General features: G+C 38.7%; 1 pseudogene; it reads right to left on the bottom strand.

Annotated features, from left to right (window-relative positions):
- Window positions 1-208: 208 nt before the first annotated feature.
- Window positions 209-6,548, bottom strand: LOC109236857 (annotated as a pseudogene).
- Window positions 6,549-23,759: the final 17,211 nt, after the last annotated feature.

Raw genomic sequence — 23,759 nt, 5'->3', positions numbered from 1 at the left:
TGTTTTGACATCTTATTTTCCTTGACCTAATGATCGATTAAGCTTTTAATTGTATATTCATATTATTTGATCTTTAATTCTACGTGTCCCAGATATGAACATGAATTTATGAAGAAAGTGTAAACAAAGATAAAACTAAAATTTATTGCTTCAGTTTACTTCATTTTCTACGTTTTTACACTTCAAAAGAGCAAGAAGGATATCCTTTGGGAGTTTCCTATTATCCCACATCGATAGAAGCTAAGAAGTAGACAGCAGAGAGCTGCTATAAGAACGAAGGCCTGAATCCTTTTTAAGGCATACCTTTCTCGGCCTTTTGGCTAAGATCAAGTGTAGTATCTGTTCTTATCAGTTTAATATCTGATATGTGGGCCATCGGCCCACACGATATTAACTTAATTTTTTAAGGGGGAAGGTCCATCAGGATAGCTTGCTATCCGGGCCTTCGCGCGTCGCTTTGGCGTTGCACTACTGCCATAGCCTGGCGCACCCCACCAAATCAAGTCATATTTTGAGTTAGCCCAAGTGTAGTTGGCCCAGTTCTATCTAAATTTATAAGTAAAGAGAACCAATGTTATTGAACAAGCCCATGCTCTTTGGTTCAGTTTTTCTTAGTGACTTGTAGTATGCTGCCACGTGTTTCCAAATGATTAAAGGCCCGGATAGAACTCATATGCTTTATGATGTTCTGTAAACCACCTGCACCTCCCATTTGATTTAGTCCCTTCATTAAAGATTTATTCTTGCTCGTATTTGCAAGTCGCTTGTATCCTTCCAGCAACTCTATTACCTCATGTACTCGACGGCCAGCACCCCTAGCTATTCGCATGATCCGGGATTGATTCATAAGCTTTGGATTGGAACTATCCAATTCTGCAATTATACCACAATTTTCTTTAACAAAAGATTATACTGAATTCTAAAAGTAAATAAGGATTACATCAATTAGCTTAAAGAAAACCTCATTGAATTTTAGCTCACTTGCCTTCGTTGGTCATTGAGTCCATCAATGTCAGATATCCATTAAATTTTGCCCGGATTTCCTTTTCATTACCTTTTGGCAGAAAATCTGCACCAAATAGCATTGAGAGGCCCTATACCAAAGATAAAAAAGTATAAACAATGGATAAAACAAATGATACCATGTCAATTCAAAAGGGAAAAAAGTATGCAGGAACAAATGTGGGTAACAGGTTTACATAGGGTAAAGTAGGTAGTTGTCTGCAAGAGACAAGTGTTGGCAAAACTTCCAATTAAACTAAGACTTCATTTGGAATCAAGTGCAATTAAGAACTTTATCCATGAAAGGTTATTTACACAGATGATTTATCATGAGCGGTAACCGCTCTCTCTTCCATTTTAAATGATGTATATTACTATTCTTAAATAGAAGGGGAGCCTTGGAGCAATAGTAAAGTTATCTCCGTGTGATCTTTAGGTCACAAGTTCGAGCCGTGGAAGCAGCCACTAATGCAATAGTAAAGTTATCTACACCACACCCCTTAGGATATGACCCTTCCCTGAACCCTACGTGAACACGGGATGCCTTGTGCACCGAGTTGTCACTTTTTTTTTTACTATTCTTTAATACTCATAATTCTATAAGAATTCTGACCTAGAGTACATTATTTTGTTTTCAAAGAGTTGTGACCTTGAGTACATTAATTGCCTAGTTGAAGTTTACAACTTCTTGATGAAATTGAAACCAACCAATTCAAAGAGAGCCTAAAACAACCAGCAAATGCTCTTGAGCTTGCTCAAGTTATTAGACATTTAATTATATAAATAAGTTTTGAGAACAGGGAAAGAAAAAAAGAAAAGAAAAAGTGCAAACAAGCATAAGAGATTCACACTGCAAGAAGTATGAACATAAAATCATTTGGCAATTTTTGAACACTCTATTTTAAGTTGGCTCCTTTTAAATGAATTGCTGAAATAATGACTAAAAAGGACAATCCGGTGCACTAAGTTGCCGCTATGCACGGGTATCGGGGAAGGGCCGGACCACAAGGGTCTATGTAGGCAGCCTTATACTGCATTTATGCTAGAGGCTGTTTCCACGGCTCAAACCCGTGACCTCCTGGTCACATGGGAGTAACTTTACCAGTTACGCCAAGGCCCCCTTCAATCCACGGCTGAAATAATGACTAATTTTCAGAAAGCAGAATGTTAAGAAATCCGCAATCCAATGACCCGTTACAGAAAATATGAAGTAAGAGAGAAAAGATTTGCCAAACTTCCAGGAAGGGGGATCAGAGATTAAATAAGCTAGCATACCTGGCCAATAGGACCCATTTTAAGTATGCATTGAAATAGCTCATACATTATTCTCAAGGTAGGCTTTCCTTGGGACAGTTTCTGAAGAAGCTCAGGCTGTTGATCCGTCAATACCACTTCATTTAGCTTGTCCATAAAACCAGACCAGTCGCCCATGCCTGATAGAAATTGATGTACAAGGAAAAAGGGCGTTAGCGACGTCAAGTGCCTCAGATGAGCAGGAAGGGAACACAAGAACAAATCAAATGCCAATGAAGTGAAGGATGTTTCCAACCAAAGATGAGGAAAGCGAGAAGAGATGCAAACCTAAAAGACGGCTCACGAATGGTTTAACATCAAAAACTTCAAACTCGTCTATGTGTTCACCAGTTCCGATAAATGTTACGGGACTTTTTGTTGCAGCAACTCTGCACATCAAAAAAGAAACAGAACAAATATATCTTGTTTATTCCCAAAATACAGCGATCAAAGGATTTCATTCCATACAAATTTCAGTGAAGCTAGATTCCAACAACAACAACATAATACTCAGTGTATTCCCACATTACGGTGAAGCTAGATTCCAACAACAACACAATACTCTGTGTATTCCCACATTACAGTGAAGCTAGATTGGACTTTGTAATTTTAAAATAAGAAAACATTAAAAAAAACAAAACTTAAGGCAGCAAAATTGTGATTATATTACTGTAAGAGACAAGGTGCAATTTTAAATCTCATGACTTACACAGCTTCTTAATTTTTCTTCATACTAATTGCATTACTTATTCAAGGCAAGCAGTTGAACTTTTTTTTTTCACATACAAATACATGTTTGGTAATATTACTATCAGAAGGAAAACTTAGGTCTGGGAACTTAGGCACTAAGCGCACCACCTCCTTTTGCATGGCCATCCATCTTAGTAACTATCACAGCTCCAACTGCAACACTTTGCGTAAATGCTAAAGCTTGATCAAAGGCGGCTTGACCAATACTACTATCCATAACAAATATCACAAGATCTGGTTTCTGGCAAATGAAATTATAAGCTCAGCATTTCAATCAAGGTAACATATACCGGAGGATATAATCACAACGGTTGAAAGATAAGAAGATGGGCATTTCACACTCAGAGAAACAATTTACTAAAGAATTGTAGAACATACTATTGCTTCAGATACTTGTCGCATCTCTTCAAAAAGAGCGGCTTCTTGTCTGTGGCGACCACTAGTGTCAACTATAATTAGATCACACTTTTCCTTTTTAAATGTTTCTACTCCGTCAACTGCTACTTTCACAGGATCTGACTCAGCATAGCTGTTGCAGAAAGCTTCATTCAATTAAAAAGATGGCTTCTTGCGTTGATTAAAACAATAAATGAAAGTTCAAATGACCTAGAAGCAATTTGATAAGCAGATCATCAACAGTGAATTATGTCTTTATCTTGTTTCTATTTTACCATTTATGGTTACATACAATAAATGACTAGACAGAATTTAACTATCAACTTTACTCTCTGTTAAAAGCATTAGCAAAGTCCATATACTTTTCTCCATAAGTTAAAAATGCTGCTCAGACTTCATCCTCTAATTTCCTTATCAAAATGTACTTTAAATTTGTGATCCTTATGCACTTATGACATCGTTTAGATGTTTGGAGATTAAATTAATTAAATAAAAATGGAGAATATCAGCTCCTTCTCAATAAAGGACAGGGAAACATCATCAGGATCATCATCAGATTTAGCTGCATCAAATATCTAAAATAAAAAATTGAAAGAAGATTGTACTTAATAGATTGGGAAGAGGATATGCCTTCCAAAAAAAGGTATTTTAGCTTTTGTAGCATTCTGCTTCAATTGATCGAATGCTCCGGCTCTAGATGTGTCTGCACACACTAAAGCTGGGTTCCAACCCTTTTGCTTGTGGCAGTAAGCATATTTTGTACAAGTTGTAGTTTTTCCAGATCCTGTGGTAAAACAAAAGAAAATATATTACTCCAATCTATCTTTACCCAACAACAACAACAACAACCCAGTAGAATCCCACTAGTGGGGTCTGAGGAGGGTAGAGGGTACGCAGACCTTACCCCTACCCCGGAGGGATAGAGAGGCTGTTTCCGGGAGAGCCTCGGCTCAGAGACAATAGATACGTAACAACAACAAAAACCAGAAAAATAGTATCAGCATCGTAAAAGACATCAAACAAATAGAAAGGCAAAAAAAAAAAAGTGTGAAACACAACAAAAACCGTTAGCAGTCCTAGACAAAACATTATCAGACTAGCCGGCACACCAAGGAAAAACGCTCAACTACCCCCTAACCTACAACCCTAATGCTCGAACTCCAACCTATCTTTACCCAGTGGTGGAAAAGAAAAAGGGATGGGGTCGCATTATGTATAATTCCAAAAAAAATTCCTATTGCAACTCACCTTGCAATCCAACAAACATGACAACACTGGTTTCCCTCCTTTTTGGTGTAAAAGAAGGCCTCCCCGGATCCAATATCTTGCAGAGCTCACTAAATACAGCCTACAAAGATGAACAAACCGCTTTAAGTTAAAGAGGAATGCGCTGAGGGCAAAAGGAATTGAAATGATTTACCTTTTGATAACTATTTCGCGTAACAAATCAGGGAAATTCCAGCTAGAGACTTGGGTATTAAACCCCCCCCCCCCCCCCCTCTCCCCAAAAAAAAAGGAAAGTAAGTATGAAAAGAGATCATGTGAAATGACTCCCAAATAAGTTACTTTACACTAAAAGAAAGAACAACAGCCGTCTAGGTCCTCAATCTGTATAAAAATTGACATAAGTCTACAAGTTTTTCCATCAAAATCAAACAAGGATGTAATGTCACACGAAAGTTAATCCTAATTTTCAATCTACAGACCTTTCTATATACATCGCCAGAGGAAAGTCCATGCTAAAATCACCACTCAAAAACTTACCAACTCAAGACATTCTTTTCAATCACATGAAAGTGGCAATGTAGACTTCCAAATAAGTTATTTTACACTAAAGAATGAACCACAGCTGTGTAGGTCCTCAACCTGGATAACACTTAACGTAAGTCTACAAGGTTTCCCTTCAAAATCAAACAAGGATGTAATGTTACAAGAAATTTCATCCTAATTTTCATTTTAGAGGACTTTCCTCCCATAACAAGTGCACTCTCTGTCTATATCCACTCATACATCACCAGAGAAAAATCCATGATAAGGTCACACTCAAAAACTTACCAATATTAGACATGTTAATCAATTCATCTCTATGCAGAGGCGGATCCAGGATTTAAACTTTATGGGTTCAGATTCGCAATTCTATCATATCTCATCTAATATAATGGATATTATTATTTGTATATATTTAATGATTTTTTGGGCAAAAATACAGGGAATGAGCGAAAGCTATAGGTTATGTTGAACCCATAGCTTTTACACTGGATACGCCTCTGTCTCTATGCTTTACTACCTCAATATTAATAGGCTTAAATGGATATCTACCAAATTTCAAAGTAAACGAAGAGTAATATAATTAGTATGAACACGCATATATGCAAAGTTAAGTTTTGGTCTATTGAATAGTGCAAACCATTTTTTTGGTATAACCATCTAGTATCTGTAACCCACTTGCTCGACTAATCCAGATTCGCGCTGCATAGGGCCCATTAAAAGGGGAAACGCTCCCTACCAAGGATTTTTCCTTTCTAGGCTTGAATCCTAAACCTCTGGTCAAAGGCGAAGGAACCCATCCATCCCACCACATTCTTCGTGGTGGAAACCATTATTTCTATGAGAAGGACATTATATTTGTTTATTTTGGTATATAATTAAAGGAGTATTAATCATCGAAAATGCTAATGCTCTAATTTATTTTATGTTTGCAACACACCGTAATTATTCTTAATAATACTCGAAACCAAAATCTTCTACAATTTGCATGCTCCAATATCTGCATTAGAAATATGTGTTATACAAATCAAATAGAAATATGCAAACCTGTTGGATGATTTTGCGCTTGTTGTGGCCAGCGGGAAGATCACCAAAATTGACGATGTTCTTATTATTTCTGGTCATATCACGAACTAGCTGAAATTGAACATCGGCTTGGAGAAGAGCACGGTTTATTTCATTGAGGCAATCGTTGAGGACCTTCTCATCAACAACTGTAGCATTGCGCATCTGCTGCAGAGCACGCGATATGCTCCCACCTAACTCGGCCAAAACCATCTTGAACTTGATGAAGAAGACAAAGATTGATCAATTGATTAGAACAGAGGATTTATAATGAAGTTTCGTCGTGATCACGAACTGATTTGGGTTACAGTAATGGTTTACAAAAATTTGACACATGCAAGGTCTTTATAAATTGACGTGAGGAGTCCAACTGAAAATGGAATAAGCCGGATGATGAATCCGTTTGGCCATAATTTTTTTTTTTTTTTTTCATTTTTTTCACTTTTTTCCGGAACCATGAAATTTCAAAAAACTATTTTTCACAATTTTCGCTCAAAATCACCGCTATAAGTTCAAATATGTCCAAACACAACTCTAATTTCTAAATACCATTTTTAACTTTGAATTTTATTTTAAAATTTTTCCAAATTTCCAAATTTGTTTTAAACACCCACCTAGTACCTTCGCGGCGACAATTTTTTTCTTATGAGTTTAGTTAGATACACAATGGTACAAAATTTCATTAGTATAAAACAATTATGGTATTGTTGAAAAAAATTACCTTAGAAAAAAATCACAAAATGTCTTTGGTTCAAATTAATAAAATATCTTTTTTACCCTAAAGCGTGTATAAAGTAAATTATTTTTAGACAATAGTGTGTATAAAGTAAATCCTTTTGTTACTGGGTTCGGGCCTTAGGAAATTGAACCTGTCCCATTCTCATTTAATTGGGCTTCATATATCGTGGCACATTGCTAGAAATGACATCAGGTAGGGTAAATTTTAAAAATAGCCAGATTTACAACTGGTCGTTCAAATATAGCCCAATTTCAAAAGTAATCGAAGTTTAGCCACTTTTTATATAAAGATAAATCTGAGCGAATACACTGCTCAAAACCCGGAAAATACTCCAGTATATTATGCTGGAGTTCCAGCATAAGTATACTTGAACTCCAACATATTATACTGGAGTTCCAGAATAAGTATGCTGGAACTCCAGCATAATATGATGGAGTTCCAGCATAAGTACACTAGAACTCCAGCATAATATACTGGAGTTCCAGCAAGTATATTGGTCCAGAATAATATACTGGAGTTTGGAGCACCGGTGCTCCAGTCTCCAATATATTATACTGGAGCCAGCAAAGTATACCGGTCCAGCATAATATGCTGGAGTTCATACACAAGTGCACCGAACTCCAGTATATTATGCTGGACTGGTCTCTATTCTAGCAAAATAGTGGCTATTTTTCATTGACTTGGTAAACGCTGGCTATTTTTGATTGACCAGTCCGAAAACTGGCTATACCGTGCTATTTTTACCATCAGGTAGCCACTTTAAAGGCTGCTACTTAAAAATTAGCCAGTGTGTTCTGAATTTTAGTTTTTCAGTTTAATTTTTCAGAACAAAAATGTCTTGATTTTTCCTGAAGTTAGGATTTTTAGTTTAAATTTCATGACAAAATAAGTACTGGCTAATCTATAAGTAGCATCCTTGAGAATGGCTATCTGTGCACTTGTCTCGGCACGTTGGGTGGTAATTTGAGCCCAAATCAATCAACGCGCCCAATCCGGCCAAGGTTGGGCTACTCATTGACCTGCTCATTGTTGACTCAGTCCATCTCGATCCAGCTGATAATGTTGAGCTGATTTGTAGCTCAAATTGATCCATGAGCAAAGGACAACCTAGTGCGCTAAGCTCCGGCTATGCTAGGGTCCGGGGAAGGGCCGGACCACAAGGTTCTATCGTATGGAGCCTTACCCTGATCCATGGGAAACTTTGCTTAAATATCTAAAAATAATTCCTTTTTGTTTCATATGTTACATATGACCATAACAAAAGAAAAGAAGTCTTATTTGGTAATTAAACAATTCAAAAACAACATACATTAATTAAAGCCTGGTAAGAGCAGGTCGGACTATGACCCAAATTTTAGCCTATCTTGAACTAGCCCATCTCTGCCCAAGTAGCTTTTGGACGGGTCAATATTCCTTAGCATTTTTAACCCGTCCAAAATCAGCCTAACCCGCTCATTTGACACCCTCTAAATACACCCCATAGATTACTGGGTTAATGCACCTGTAGGCATGTAAATTTTATTAAAATTAAATCCATGAAATAATTTGGACTATATTTTAAATTCGAGATATATTGGTCCAAATAAATATATGGGCTAATATAATTGAATTAATTATATAAGTCCAATATATATGGATTAAATAAATTAGTCATAATCCATTGGGCTAGCCCGTTTAATTAGGCTAAAGTGATGAGCCCAATTCATTAGGCCCAAGATGTCATCTTCCTAGAGGCCCAGTTTGGTGCCACGTGTCAAATGACGTGGCGCGCCAAGTCAAACGGAAGAGCCAATAGGACCATGCCACGTGTCAAAATGACAAGGCATGCCAAGTCACACTAAAAGGCCAATGAAATTGCGCCACGTGTGCAAGTGACATGTTCTGGCCAATCAAATGCGGCCATGTCACACTTCAATATGATTGGTCGGAAAGAGTTTGTTCTTATCACAACTCTTCCTTTCCACAACTATAAATAGGGGTCTTCATAACTCATACAAGGCACCAGAAGTTATAACAAGAAGCAAGAAAGAGCTCGTGGATCAAACGCTGCAAATTCCTCCACAAGTTTCAAGCTTCAAGTTCAAGAAATCAAAATCAAGTTCAAGAACGAAGAAGAAATAAAGTTCAAGTTCAAGAACGAAGAACAAATCAAGGTCAAGTTCAAGCAATCAAGCTCAAGCTCAAGAACAAGATCATCGTTCGTGGAAACAAATATAGATTCAAGATCAAGCTCCAAGACCCTTGAATTTATTTACTATTGAAAAGAAGAATCAGAGGATTCATAGAGATGGCAACACTCAAATATTTGAAATAAAATACTATGATTGTTGCGATATTTTTCGGTCTTGATTTTATTTTTTCGACGCAAATTTATTGTCGTAGGCATGCAAAATTTATTGAATTTAAATTTAATAAAATAATTTAAGCTATATTTTAAATTCAAGATATATTGGTCCAAATAAATATTACTGGCTAATATAATTGAATTAATTATATAAGTCCAAATACATATGGATTANAAAATCAACTCCGGTTCAACTTCCACCAAGGCTGCTAACTCCAGGTTCTATGCTGATGTGGAAAGCATCCTCGATGTTACCTTTGGAAGCTTCGGACCAGTTACGAGGAGCAAAGCAAGCTCTTTAGGACAACAAGCACCCCAAGTGCCGTCCGCATCAACCCCTGTTTTCGGATCTTCATCCTCAAAAGGAGAAAGATCTTCCACAAACGCATCTGAAGGAGGAAGCGATGTTGCTGAAAAGATCAAGAAAACTCTTGCTCTCCTTGACCTCTCCGGATCCAAGCACTCTGCTGTGGAGGAAGATGATGATGCTTCAAGTGATGGATCCTCCCCACTTACACCACATAGTGTGAACCAATCAAGGATCAATCTGCGTGAAAATCCATGCTACTCTCCATCGTCCACGACAATCATGAAAGCCATGGTGACAAACACTTTATCTATGGAGGAGAAATTGGCAAACTTGACGGAAGCAATCGCTGGCTTGACCAAAAGCATGCAAAATCAAGAGGCTAGAATTGACAAGCTAACAGACAGGGTAGGAATCTTGATGGAAGAAGAATCCACTCATGCACCCGCAAACTCCCACAAGTCCAAGAGATTGATCCTCCCCCATAACAAGTTACATCCACTAAGGAAATTCCAGTCTCTTCGGAAGGAATGATTCCAATCAATCAACTAAAGGAGTTCATTGAAGGGACTATAAAAAACAAATATGAAGTCGCTTCCAAGTCCTCCTTCACCTACGCAAAGCCGTACACTTCAAGATCGATATGTTGAAGATGCATGTTGGCTATCAACCTCCAAAATTTCAACAGTTTGATGGAAAAGGCAATCCAAAGCAATATGTGGCGCACTTCATTGAGACATGCAACAATGCTGGGACTTATGGAGATTACCTCGTCAAGCAGTTTGTCTGCTCATTAAAAGGAAATGCTTTTGATTGGTACACGGACCTCGAGGCTGGATCTGTTGATAGCTGGGATCAACTAGAGCAAGAATTCCTCAATCGCTTTTATAGCACGAGACGTACTGTGCGTGTGATAGAACTTACAAATACTCGTCAACGATAGGATGAACCAGTTATCGACTTTATTAATCGTTGGAGGAATGCAAGCCTCAACTACAAAGACATACTTAGTGAAGCTTCAGGCATAGAGATGTGCATCCAAGGCATCCATTGGGGATTGCGCTACATCTTACAAGGTATCAAGCCTGGCACATTCGAAGAACTTGCAACTCGTGCCCACGACATGGAATTGAGCATGGCCTCCGCTGGAAATGAAAGGCTGCCCATCTATGAACCTCGCAAAGGGAATGACAAGAAAGAAGCCAGGAAGTGGGGCAAGTTCATACCCAAGTCTGAAAGCAAAGAAGCTATGAATGTCAACACGTCACCTATGAAGTTCACGACGAAGGTGAGCAAGAAGCAGAGTATGAAATCCATTTCTTTTCAAGATAAGCCAAGTGGAAAGTTGATTCTAAAAGAAATGCAGGAGAAAGAGTACCCATTCCTGGATTCTGATGTGCCAGCCATTTTCGAAGAACTCCTCGAGTTAAATCTCATTGAGCTTCCGGAGATGAAGCGACCAAATGAAGCTGGGAAAACAAATGACCCAAATTACTGCAAATATCACCGACTTGTAAGCCACCCTCTGGAGAAGTGATTTGTCTTCAAGGACAAAGTCATGGACTTGGCTCGCGAAAAGAAGATCGTGCTTGAAGATGAGAAAGCAAGCGCAAACCAAGTCTCTATCACCTTTGGCTCATTTAGTCCGGATGAATTATGCGGTATTAAAGAAAGTAAAGATGAAGAATTATTGGAGAATGACAAAGCTAAAGTCAATCAACCTGAGAATGATGAAGGTTGGAAATTAGTGACTCGTCGTAGGCGCCACAAAAGGAGCCCACAAAAAGAATCAATAGAACAACCAACAAGGAAAATAATGGTGAAAAAACCAAGGAAATGGAATCCAGTTAAGCACGTAAAGAAAGCAAAAGTGGAGGTGCACCACCCTCAAAAGCCACGACATCCAGTGACCTTGGAGGATTTCGTTGCCAGTGTTGGTTCCGCTATGTAAGATTTCCCGTGATGGTATTGAAGCCTTTTCTTGCAATACTGATAAAGGGGAAGAAAAGAGTGACGACCTACCGTTGGCACCATCTTCAGAAAAGCTCATCGAGTCTATTCCTCAAGAAGCTAATGCGTGTGAGGAAAAGGTTACGTTCACAAATGATGATCTTCTACTAGGTGACGCTCTTCACAATCGCCCATTATACATGGTTGGCTATATGCGCGATGAAAGAATAAATCGAATTTGGGTTGATGGGGGATCCTCAGTGAACATTTTGCCAATTCGCACTGTGAAAGAACTTGTTATTCCCATGAGTGAACTCTCAGAAAGTCTTTTGATGATCCAAGGATTCAACCAAGGGCGGCAAAGAGCCATAGGCGCGATCAGGCTGGAAATCACCATTGAAGATATGCAATCAAGTGCATGGCTACATGTGATCGATGCAAAGACTTCATACAACGTCTTGCTTGGAAGGCCTTGGATACATGAGAAGAAAGTGGTCCCATCTACCTACCATCAATGTTTGAAATACTACAAGGGTGAAGTCGAGAAGAAGATAGTTGCTGATGATGAGCCATTCACCAAGGCAGAGTCACACTTCGTCGACGCAAAGTTCTACTTGAAGAACCACATTGTGAAGGAGATAAAAGTTGATGACGGCATCAAAAGCAAGAATGACGAGCCCACAACTAAAAGACCAGAGGTGACTACTCGTGAAGCCAAAGTTGTTATTGAGGAGATACATGCCAACGTGAATAAATCTCATAAAGGGGGTATTGCGTCTTATGGCAAGAAAGTAAGTCCTGTGCTCCAATATGTCCCTAAAAGGAAGAAAGACGAGGGCGCATCATCTAATCTCCAAACCAAGACGCTAAAGGAGTTAACTCTTCCGGTAAAACGAATTGAGGCAGTAAAGTTGTCCTCAAAGCCGCTTGCAGGGTTTGTAGCCCAAAATCGTTTGCAGAATGTGGCACTCCCTACAAAGCGAACAGACGAAGGTTTTGATCCTAACGCTTACAAGCTATTTGCAAAAGCTGGATACAATCCCAATGAGCCATCAAAGTTAGGGAAGCTCCCATCAGAAGTTGCAACGAGGCAACCACGTGAAGGTCTGGGATACAAGCAACCGTCACCAGTGCGCATCTCAATAAGAAGGGCGAGTAGCAATTATATCACTGTAGAAGATGAATCTGCCGCTTCTAACAGGCCTTCTGTCTTTGATCGACTTGGAAAATCAACTGTGAGAACTTCTGTATTTGAGAGATTGGGTCCATTAAAGAAGGGGAATAAGTTCCAGAGAAATCATCGAAATACAAGAACACCCGCTTCACCCAAAATTCAGGAGATCTCTAAGGATTTCCAAAGTTTGGTTCCTTCTAGAATGAGGCGAAAAACAAAACTTGTGGTTTCATGTAAAGAAGTACTGAAGGTAAAGCCATATACTGTGGTCTACACTAAGGAACGTGATGAAGATGAAGAAAGTGTGGGTTCTTCGTATCATGTTACTGTACAAGGCGAGAATGGTGTTCCATCTTCAATGGAGGATAATGCAGAATTGGAGGATGTTTCGCCGTGTTATCACATATCCTTCAATGATGGAGACCCTCAAGAAGATGAAGATGCGAAAGATGCTCCACCTGAACTTAAAGAAGGAGTGAAGACGACAGTTGATGCCTTAAAAGAAGTTAACCTTGGCACCGATGAAGAACCAAGACCCACCTACCTAAGTGCTTTACTAGAAGCTGATGAAGAGAGCACTTATATTGAGTTACTCAAGGAGTTCAGGGATGTCTTCGCTTGGAGTTACAAAGAGATGCCTGGCTTGGACCCGAAAGTAGCAGTCCATCACCTTGCAGTCAAAAATGGTGCTCGCCCCGTTAAACAAGCTCAAAGGCGTTTTAGGCCGGACTTGGTTCCCTTGATTGAAACCGAAGTTAACAAACTCATCGAAGCTGGCTTTATTCGTGAAGTTAAATACCCAACATGGGTTTCAAGTATTGTCCCTGTAAGGAAGAAAAATGGCCAGATTCGAGTGTGCGTTGACTTTAGGGATCTTAACAATGCGTGTCCGAAAGATGAATTCCCACTTCATATTCCAGAGTTGATGATCGATGCTACTACTGGGTACGAGGCAATGTCATTTATGGACGGTTCATCAGGCTATAACCAAATCCGCATGGCGCCAAAAGATGAAGAGCTTACTGCATTCTGTACTCCCAAAGGTATTTATTGCTACAAGATAATGCCTTTTGACTTGAAAAACGCTGGCGCTACTTACCAAAGAGCTATGCAGAATATTTTTGACGATCTTCTCCACAAGAATGTCGAATGCTATGTTGATGACTTGGTGGTGAAATCAAGAGAGAAGGGCGACCACTTGAAAAGACTTGAGAATGGTGTTTGAGTTGCTCCGGAGGTACCAACTTAGGATGAATCCATTGAAATGCGCCTTTGGAGTTACTTCCGGAAAGTTCCTTGGTTTCATTGTTCGACATCGAGGGATTGAAATTGATCAAGCCAAAGTAGATGCAATCTTGAAAATGCCTGAGCCCTGGGACATTCACGAATTGAAAAGTCTGCAGGGAAAGTTAGCGTACCTTAGGAGATTCATCTCAAACCTAGCTGGGAGGTGCCAACCATTCAGTCGCCTTATGAAGAAAGGTGTCCCTTTCAAATGGGACCAAGCGTGTAGCAATGCCTTTGAGAGCATTAAATCCTACTTGATGAAGCCTCCAGTTCTGGCAGCCCCTATACTTGGAAAGCCGCTGATACTATACATTTCAGCACAAGAAAGGTCTGTTGGAGCACTATTGGCCCAAGAAAATAGTGAAGGGAAAGAAAACTCCCTTTACTACTTGAGCAGGATGATGACACCAAATGAGCTGAATTATTCGCCAATTGAAAAGTTATGTTTGGCGCTAGTCTTCTCAATTCAAAAGTTGAAGCACTACTTTCAAGCTCATGTCGTTCGTTTGGTTTCTAGAGCAAATCCCATCAAGTTCGTGATGTCAAAACCTGTCCTTAGTGATCGACTAGCAAGGTGGTACCTCCAGTTTCAACAATTTGAAATCGTGTACATCCCTCAAAAGGCTATAAAAGGACAAGCGTTAGCGGACTTCTTGGCAGATCACCCTATACCTGATGATTGGGAGCTAACTGACGAACTACCTGATGAGGACGCCATGGTCATCGAAGTTCAGCCTCCATGGAAGATGTACTTTGATGGTGCTGCACATCGCGGAGGAGCTGGTGCTGGTGTAGTATTTGTCACTTCTCAAGGTGAAGTTCTGCCCTACTCTTTTACGTTGACGCAACTCTGCTCTAACAACGTTGCTGAGTATCAAGCACTAATACTTGGGCTCGAAATGGCCGTTGATATGAAGCAATTGCAATTGCAAGTCTTTGGTGACTCCTCAGTTAGTGGTCAATCAGCTTTTAGGTAGTTACGAGGTTAAGAAGCCTGAACTACGCCCATATCATGATTACGCTAAAAAGTTGATGGGGTGGCTCGGTGATGTGACCATTCAGCATGTGCCAAGGAAAGAAAATAAGAAGGCTGATGCTTTAGCTGCTCTAGCTTCATCATTAGCCCTGCCTGACCAAGCGCAAGTTACCGTATGCCAAAAATGGGTAGTACCGCCCCCAAATGAGGCTGAAGGTGAAGAAAACGAACTCAAGCATCTTGTTGCTGTTTCTGAAGTTGAGAAAGAAGAATGGCGACAACCCATTATCGACTACTTATGCTATGGGATACTTCCAGAAAATCCGAGGAGAAGGACTGAAATCCGTCGTCGTGCACCTCGCTTCCTTTACTATAAGGATACTCTATACAGAAGGTCGTTCGAGGGAGTACTCTTGCGATGCCTAGGAGAAGAAGAAGCTCTCCAAGCTTTGCAAGAGGCACATTCTGGGGTATGTGGGTCACACCAGTCTGGACCAAAGCTCCACTTCCATATAAAAAGGATGGGATATTATTGGCCAACGATGGTAAAAGATTGCTTGGACTACGCTCGAAGATGCAAGGCTTGTCTATTCCATGCGAATTTTATTCATCAACCTCCTAAAGTGTTGCACCCGACTGTTGCATCCTGGCCATTTGACGCTTGGGGATTGGATGTTGTTGGACCACTGCCAAAGTCCTCTGGTGGGCACCTATACATCTTGGCTGCAACTGACTACTTCTCAAAATGGGCTGAAGCTGTTGCTCTTAAAGAAGTAAAGAAGGAAAATGTCACAAGTTTCATCCGAGTAAACATTATTTATCGATTTGGCATTCCTCGTTACATAATAACAGATAATGGAAAGCCATTCGACAATAGGCTGATGAACAAGATTTGTGATCTCTTTGGCTTCAAGCAACGTAACTCTTCGATGTACAATGCTGCCGCCAATGGTCTAGCTGAGGCATTCAACAAGACTCTATGCAACTTGTTAAAGAAAGTCGTCTCCAAATCCAAATGAGATTGGAATGACCGTATGGAAGAAGCTCTATGGGCATATAAGATGACTCACCGCACGCCAACACAGGCGACTCCTTATTCACTCGTTTATGGAGTCGAAGCCGTCTTGCCACTTGAGCGTCAAATACCTTCGTTACGACTGGCTATTCAAGAAGGGATCACTGATGAAGAAAATGCTCGACTTCGATTAGAAGAGTTGGAAGCTCTTGATGAAAAGAGATTGGAAGCTCAACAGAGTCTTCAATGTTATCAAGCTCGATTATCTCGTGCCTTCAATAAAAGAGTTCGCCCGAGATCCTTTCAAGTAGGAGATCAAGTCCTTGCTGTACGAAGACCCATAATTACTTCGCATAAACCTGTAGGGAAGTTCACTTCAAAGTGGGATGGGCCATATGTCGTACAAGAAGCTTACTCAAGTAGGGCTTACAAGCTGGTTGATGCAGATGGTATGAGGATCGGCCCTATCAATGGCAAGTTTTTGAAGAAATATTATCCTTGAAGTTGCAACGCTCCTTGACGCACGAGCCTAAACTGCATGTTGCTACACTCCTGGCCCGCAAGAGTATAAACTGTGTACGACCCAAAAAAAAAAAGTCCGGTAGGTTAAAAATCTCGAAAGAGGCGGCCTAGGCAAAAGTTAGGACGTAAAAAAAAAAAGTCCGCTAGGTTGAAAACTTCGAAAGAGGCGGCCTAGGCAAAAGTTAGGACATAAAAAAAAAATCACCCAGTCTGAACTACGGTATGACTTGATCCTTTTCACCGGGGTACGTAAGCAGCTTAGAGTTTCATTCTAAGTTCAGTCGCATAAGTTCAAAAGATACATATTGCCCCAATTGTTGTTCGAATCAAGTATGAAGGAACGCAAGATCAAGCTGAAATGTCATCCTCCTGTTGAACTTTGATCTCATTTGATTTAAAGGGGGCAACCCTCCTTGGTAAATTGATATCTTCGATGGGCTGATTTTAGGAGGATGTCAAGTATTTGCATTGAAGTCCAGGGATTTTCTATGTCTTCAGGTTCGCCAAACCATCAAGTTTGTTGGTCTTCAAGTCCGTCGGTCTCCAAGTTGAAGTCCTCAAATTCGCTCATCTTCAAGTTGAAATATTTAGGCCCTCCAAGTCTTAAAGTTGAAGTCTTCAAGTCCGTCGGTCTTCAAGTTGAAGTCCTCAAATTCGCTGATCTTGAAGTTGAAATATTTAGGCCCTCCAAGTCTCAAAGTTGAAGTCTTCAAGTCCGTCGGTCTCCAAGTTGAAGTCTTCAAATACGCTGATCTTCAAGTTGAAATATTTAGGCCCTCCAAGTCTCAAAGTTGGAGTCTTCAAGTCCGTCGGTCTTCAAGTTGAAGTCTTCAAATTCGCCGATCTTCAAGTTGAAATATTTAGGCCCTCCAAGTCTCAANGTTGAAGTCTTTAAGTCCGTCGGTCTTCAAGTTGAAGTCTTCAAATTCGTCGGTCTTAAAGTCGAAATATTTAAACCTCCAAATCTTCAAGTTGAAGTTTTCATGTTGAGGTCCTCAAACTCATCGGTCTTCAAGTGGAAATATTTGAGCCCTCATATTTTTCAGGTTGAGACGTCAAAGTCTGCCGAATCTTCAAGTTTGTCAGTCTTCAGGTTGAAACGTCAAAGTTCGCCGAATCTTCAAGTTTGTCGGTCTTCAGGTTGAAGTCTGCAAAGTCCGCCAAATCTTCAAAATTTTCCAAGTGTTCAAGTAAACGTCATCAAGTCCATGAAGTCTTCGAGTTGAAGCTTTATAACTTTCCAATCTTAAGGTGGACATATAAGTCCCTTTGCATCTTAAGTTGGCCTCTCCGATAGTCGGGTCATTTTGAGAGTAATCTCTCCGATAGTCGAGCCATTTTGAGAGTAATCTCTCCAAGAATCGGGCCATTTTGAGAGTAATCTCTCCAAGAATTGGGACACATTGAGAGTAATCTCTCCAAGAATCGGGCCATGAAAGTAATCTCTCCGATAGTCGGGCAAGGATGAGTACCCATCCCCTCACACCCTAAGAGCGCCTCCTTCATGCGTGGATCTCGCTTGAACTACAAAAAAAAAAAAAAAAGACAACGAAAGAAGAAAACCACAAGAAAAGAAGAAGAAATTACCTTCGCGTTGATGCTTCCGAGTCCAACTAGACTCAAGTGGCTTGCGAAAACTGCGAATTGATGCTTAACAATTACAAGCACATGGGTTTATATAGATGTCAAAGCCAGCTGCTGAAACGTGAAAGTATCGATGTGGGATAGCTGCTCTAATCAGACTCCCGAAAGGATTCAAATTATAAGAGTTATTCTCCAGAGCGGAAAGGATTGCTACGAGACGGTGAGTATCTACTGCTTACGAGCAGATTTGGAAAAGGACTCTGAGTTATACTGAAATAAGGAAAATAACTTAGTGGGTGTATTAGTATTGGCATGTAAGACAAATCCAATTCCTTGGATGATTGCAACTTACTTACGTGGACAAGCTGGACTATATCTCGAAAGACCTTGTTCTTAGGCTATCAAGATGATGTCCCTATAAATTTAATATTGATCCACGTGAAAGAAACATTTTACTTTGTTGACAACTGAAGCATCAGTTGTTTTATTAGTGCATGTGAATGGAAAAGTGAATTCCGCACTACAAATTGCAAATGCAAGAAAAATAAGTCACTTGCAAATTTTTGAAATCAGTAAGTCGTCATTTCATTTAAAACGAGATTTGACATACTACTTCCGAAATAATAGCAAATAAAGCTATTATTCTTTTCCTTATTTTAACGGAATGAGTCATTTTGAGCTATCAGTAAATACTTCAAGTCTAGTCTTTGACAAATCTTGATGTAGGGGGCATTTGTAGGCGTATAAAATTTACGGAATTAAATTCATAAATTAATTTGGACTAAATTTTAAATTCGAAATATATTGGTCCAAATAAATATTATGGGCTAATATAATCGGATAATTATGTAAGTCCAACATGTATGGATTAAATAAATAAGTCCTAATCCATTGGGCTAGCCCATTTAACTGGGCTAAAGTGATGAGCCCACTTCATTAAGCCCAAGATGACATCTTCCTAGAGGCCCAGTTTGGTGTCGCGTGTCAAATGATGTGGCACGCCAAGTCAAACGGAAGAGCCAATAGGATCATGCCACGCGTCAAAATGACAAGGCATGCCCAGTCACACTGAAAGGCCAATGAAATCGTGCCACGTGTGCAAGTGACATGTTCTGGCCAATCAAATGCGGCCATGTCACACTTCAATTTGATTGGTCGGAAAGAGTTTGTTCTTATCATGACTCCTCCCTTCTACAACTATAAATATGGGTCTTCATAACTCAGAAAAGACACCAGAAGTTATAACAAGAAGCAAGAGAGAGCTCGTGGATCAAACGCCGCAAATTTCTCTACAAGTTTCAAGCTTCAAGCAATCAAGTTCAAGTTCAAGATATCAAGTTCAAGCTCAAGAACAAAGAACGAATCAAGTTCAAGCAATCAAGCTCAAGCTCAAGCTCAAGAACAAGATCATCGTTCGTGGAAGCAAATATAGATTCAAGATCAAGCTCAAAGGCCCTTGAATTTATTTACTATTGGAAGGAAGAATCAGAGGATTCATAGAGATTGTACACTCAAATATTCGAAATCAAATACTACGATTGTTGCGATATTTTCGGTGTTGATTTTATTTTCTCGTCCGCAATTTATTGTCTACAGGATGTCTAGGTTAGTAAAATTTTACTAATATAAGACAGGAATTTGAATTTCTAACCATGGTTAATATGAAAGATATTTCTCCATTGCTCTTAAAACAAAAGAATATATGGAGGACAAATGATTACATGATAGATTATAAATTGTTTAAAGGATCTACAATGTTGTCATCTTTTCGTATGAAGGTCATATAACAATGAACATGACAATAATGGTTATATCTGGATGAAAGTTTTTGAAATATAGTAATTATTTTAGGTTCCTTCACCTGGTATTACGTCATGATGCCCATGTTTTTCTCTAATCTTTTTTGTGCAATTTTCTATTAAATCAAGGAAGTGAATCACCAAGCCTAGGGTGTCAGATTGTGCAGTTTTCTCATCATCTTTGATCCCATTCTTCTCCAGTCGCGTTTGTCAATACATTATCTTCAATGAAACCTTGATCTAATAAAGAAGAATATACAAAACTTCCTTTATTTTTTTTGTAGTCAAATGTGAATATATTATCATCGGCAAGGTTCACGGAGAAGAGATCTGTAATCTCTCTTGGGTCTATTTATTGACCTAATTAAATAGAAGTAGATAAGCTTTAAGTAAGTTTTAACACTTTGTGTTTGTAAAAAATAGGTTGAAGTTGTGAAGTAAACATGAGTCAAAGTAGATAAAGACTCTTGTTGTATCTCAAATTATGAGCATCCAATTTCGTTTTTTTTTTAAATTCTCAAACTATCCTCAAGAAAGAAAAAACACAGACCTATTTTTCTTGGAAAGTAACTTTTGACACTATAGTAGCATAACTTCTTCTAATTCTACATAAGTTCATGTTTTACTTTTTAAAAAAGTGTTATTTGTTATTGAAAAGAACCAATAATAGTCGAGAGACACAAGGTACTGCCAGTCTCAATCTTCTCTAATTTCTATATATATTTATGACCGGAAGATTTAATTGATTAACTTGCAGAGTTAAGATTAGTATTTTTTTAATATGTATCCGGATGTTCTAAGTATACTTGATGTTAGTGGTCACACATCAATTTGATTAATATGTTACTTTATTTAAGATACACACATTGATTTGAGTAATTGAAGAGGCTGAACATTTATCCCTGGAAGTTTTCATTAGTTATTATGACAAGGTAGACGAGTAATCTTATAGTAGGTGTCAAGTATGATGCTGCACGAAATAGGAAGTTAGTAAATTTTACAGAATATTAATATTGTTAATTTTATTCTCTTGAGATTTTCTAACTGTTCATCTAACAATTGCTTTCAGTGTCTTCCTACATAGAAATGGGACACTACTTGAAGAAGTTGAGAGGCTCGATTCAAGAATTTAAAGAGTTTCTAGCTTCAAAATTGTCTTTATCCTTTTAGCTAATTTTGAATTCAATATGCAATAACGTTGGTGAGTGATATTTACATGTTTGTGTCTAATTAACTCAAGTCCTGCACAATTATTGATAACCAACTCAAGTCCTGCAAATTCTTGCTCTTCTAATACATTACGCTTCAATTAAAAACATCTACAATAGTCAACTAAACCATATATACTTTGATCCTGAACATTTGTAGGAAAATTTAAACCAATTATGGAAGAAATCAAAGAACATCGCTAATAGATTGGTGTTCTGCAGTTTAAATTCTCTTGACTACCATCCACTCCATAATTAGTGATTAATGTAGAGAAAGAACCTTTTCTTTTGCTATTATACTGTAAGAAAAAAAATTCACGCAACCGAACAAGCACCATGCAAGTATTTTCTCTCAAATTAATGAAGTACCACTGATACTCCCTTTCACACTGTCTTTTATATTGTGAAATCTGTGGGAATATTGAAAAGGTTTGCAAAAGCAATGGCAGTTTTGCACTTGGCAATACATGAAGGAAATAGAAACACCAACCATACTCCAAAATTGGAGTTAGTGGTTTCATGATTTTCTTACCTTTTGTGTGTTATCTCGTTATTTTCTACAAAATTATGGTATCACCTAGTACTTGCCTAAATATGGCAAGTACTATCTCTCAGATTCTAAGCCGTTCAACTTCAACCGCCTAAATCTGGATGATATTCCATCTATATACGTCATGACTAGGCTATATGGGTCCGGTTAGCCAAGATTTCCAGCGAATCTTCGATTTTTGACAACTAGGGTTTACTTATTTTTTTCGTAATCCAATTTTTATTGATTCTGCATGTTATTACTTCCTTATTTAGGTTTGATTTTACAGTGTTTCCTTGTTCAATTTATGTCACTATATAAACCCTTCCCCATCCCCTTTGTGACAGACTTTAATGGCTATTTGTTCTGTGATTCCCTCATTCTCTTGTTCTGTGCTTTGTTTTTGGCCGGCTGAAAGCCAACGCCACTGAGATTCTATTATTCGAACTTTATCTTGACGCGAGCTTTACCCGGGGTTCTTTTGAAGCTCTTGGAAACTTTGACGCATTGAGATTATTGGTTCTTGTGGAATTTTTGTTCTTTATTGTTGTCCGTTTAACTGGTAAGTCGCTTGACTTTTGCAATTTCATTTTTATGTGTGTTTGATTTGCATGTGTTCTCGCTTCTGAAATCTATGGCTTAATGTGTTTCTGGGCTACTTTTTATGCACCACTCTGTTAACTTTATACTTGTTTTAAGTCTCTTTAACATTTAACTTCCCCTAATACTGCTTGTTCTGAGATTGCCTATGTCTAATTTGGATAATCTTAACCCCTAAGTTCGCTTAGCTAAATGTATTTACTTAGTAGTAAGGTGTAGTCTTTATGCTAGGTTGATATGTGATTTTGGGCTTGTGTTAGTGGTGTTTTATCATTGCAGTCCATCATGTCTTGGTTATCGGTTTTTTTTTCCGGGAGGGTTGGTAGCATTTAGCGAGTTGACTGATTGTGAAGTAGAAGAGGTTTCCGTAGTACTTTTTGTTTGTTTTTGGAGAAGAGATATGAGAATTGTTTTCAACATTAATGGTTGTTGTGACATTGTATACATTTGGAGATAAGTTGAGGTCCATGTCGCCGCTTGTGGCTTCCTTTGAACTAGAGGGTAAACGTATCGCCGCTTGTGGCTTCCTTTGGTGCTTGTTTCTGCCTAGGGTTACGGGGTAATTATCAAGGTTTTCTGAGATGGCATTTAATGCGCTAATTTTTCCATTGTATGTTGTGTAATACCCGTACCATTGGTGTGTTCTATGGTTTTTCTCTTGTACTCTTGTTTGTGGGCATACTCTTGACTTTGGCCGGCCATATGACACTACTGGAAAATGGCAGAATTCCGATCGCTAAAACAGTCGGAAATCGATCGGAAATCACGAATTTTCGATTACTTTTCGACCGAAATTGGTCGGTCGGAAAATAATCTCCGACCGAATCCGTCGGTGATTTTCGATCAAAGTAGTCGAAACATTCAAAAAGTTCAGACCAAATATTTTCAAATTTCCAACCAAAGTGGTCGGAATTTTACCGATCGAATCGGTCGTAATAATATAAATAAAAAAATAATTACTTATTTTAAATTAAATAATAAAAATATATAATTTCTGACCGAAATTGGTCGAATTTAAAAACTAAAATTTATTTAATTTCCGACAGGATCCGCCGAAAACTATCAAATATTAATTATTTTTTAAAAAATTTCCGACCGAATCGGTCAGAAATCTGGGAGTTTTTGGTAAAATCTGGACAACTGTCCGACTGTTTTCGTCGGAAATCACTCGGAATTTTCTGTAAAACTGGGCAGAATTCTGCCCAGTTTCGAGCTACACCGCCTATCAAACTATTACAATACAGTAAAGCCAACAACCAATCAACAAATATAACATCTAAACCAACAATACCAACCATCAACACAATCTAAACCAACAATACTAACCATTAAACCTAATAATTTTGGGCATAAAAACATCCAAATAGTAGCCCACATCTATATTTACTTAAAAGGAAAAAAGTCATCCCTGAGATTTTGCCAAGTGTCGTGGCATAAAGAGCCATGTAGCAA

The sequence above is a fragment of the Nicotiana attenuata genome, unplaced genomic scaffold, assembly GCF_001879085.1.
Source record: "Nicotiana attenuata strain UT unplaced genomic scaffold, NIATTr2, whole genome shotgun sequence".
NCBI classification, from domain to species: domain Eukaryota; kingdom Viridiplantae; phylum Streptophyta; class Magnoliopsida; order Solanales; family Solanaceae; genus Nicotiana; species Nicotiana attenuata.
This window is presented reverse-complemented; position numbering and strand designations above follow the sequence as displayed.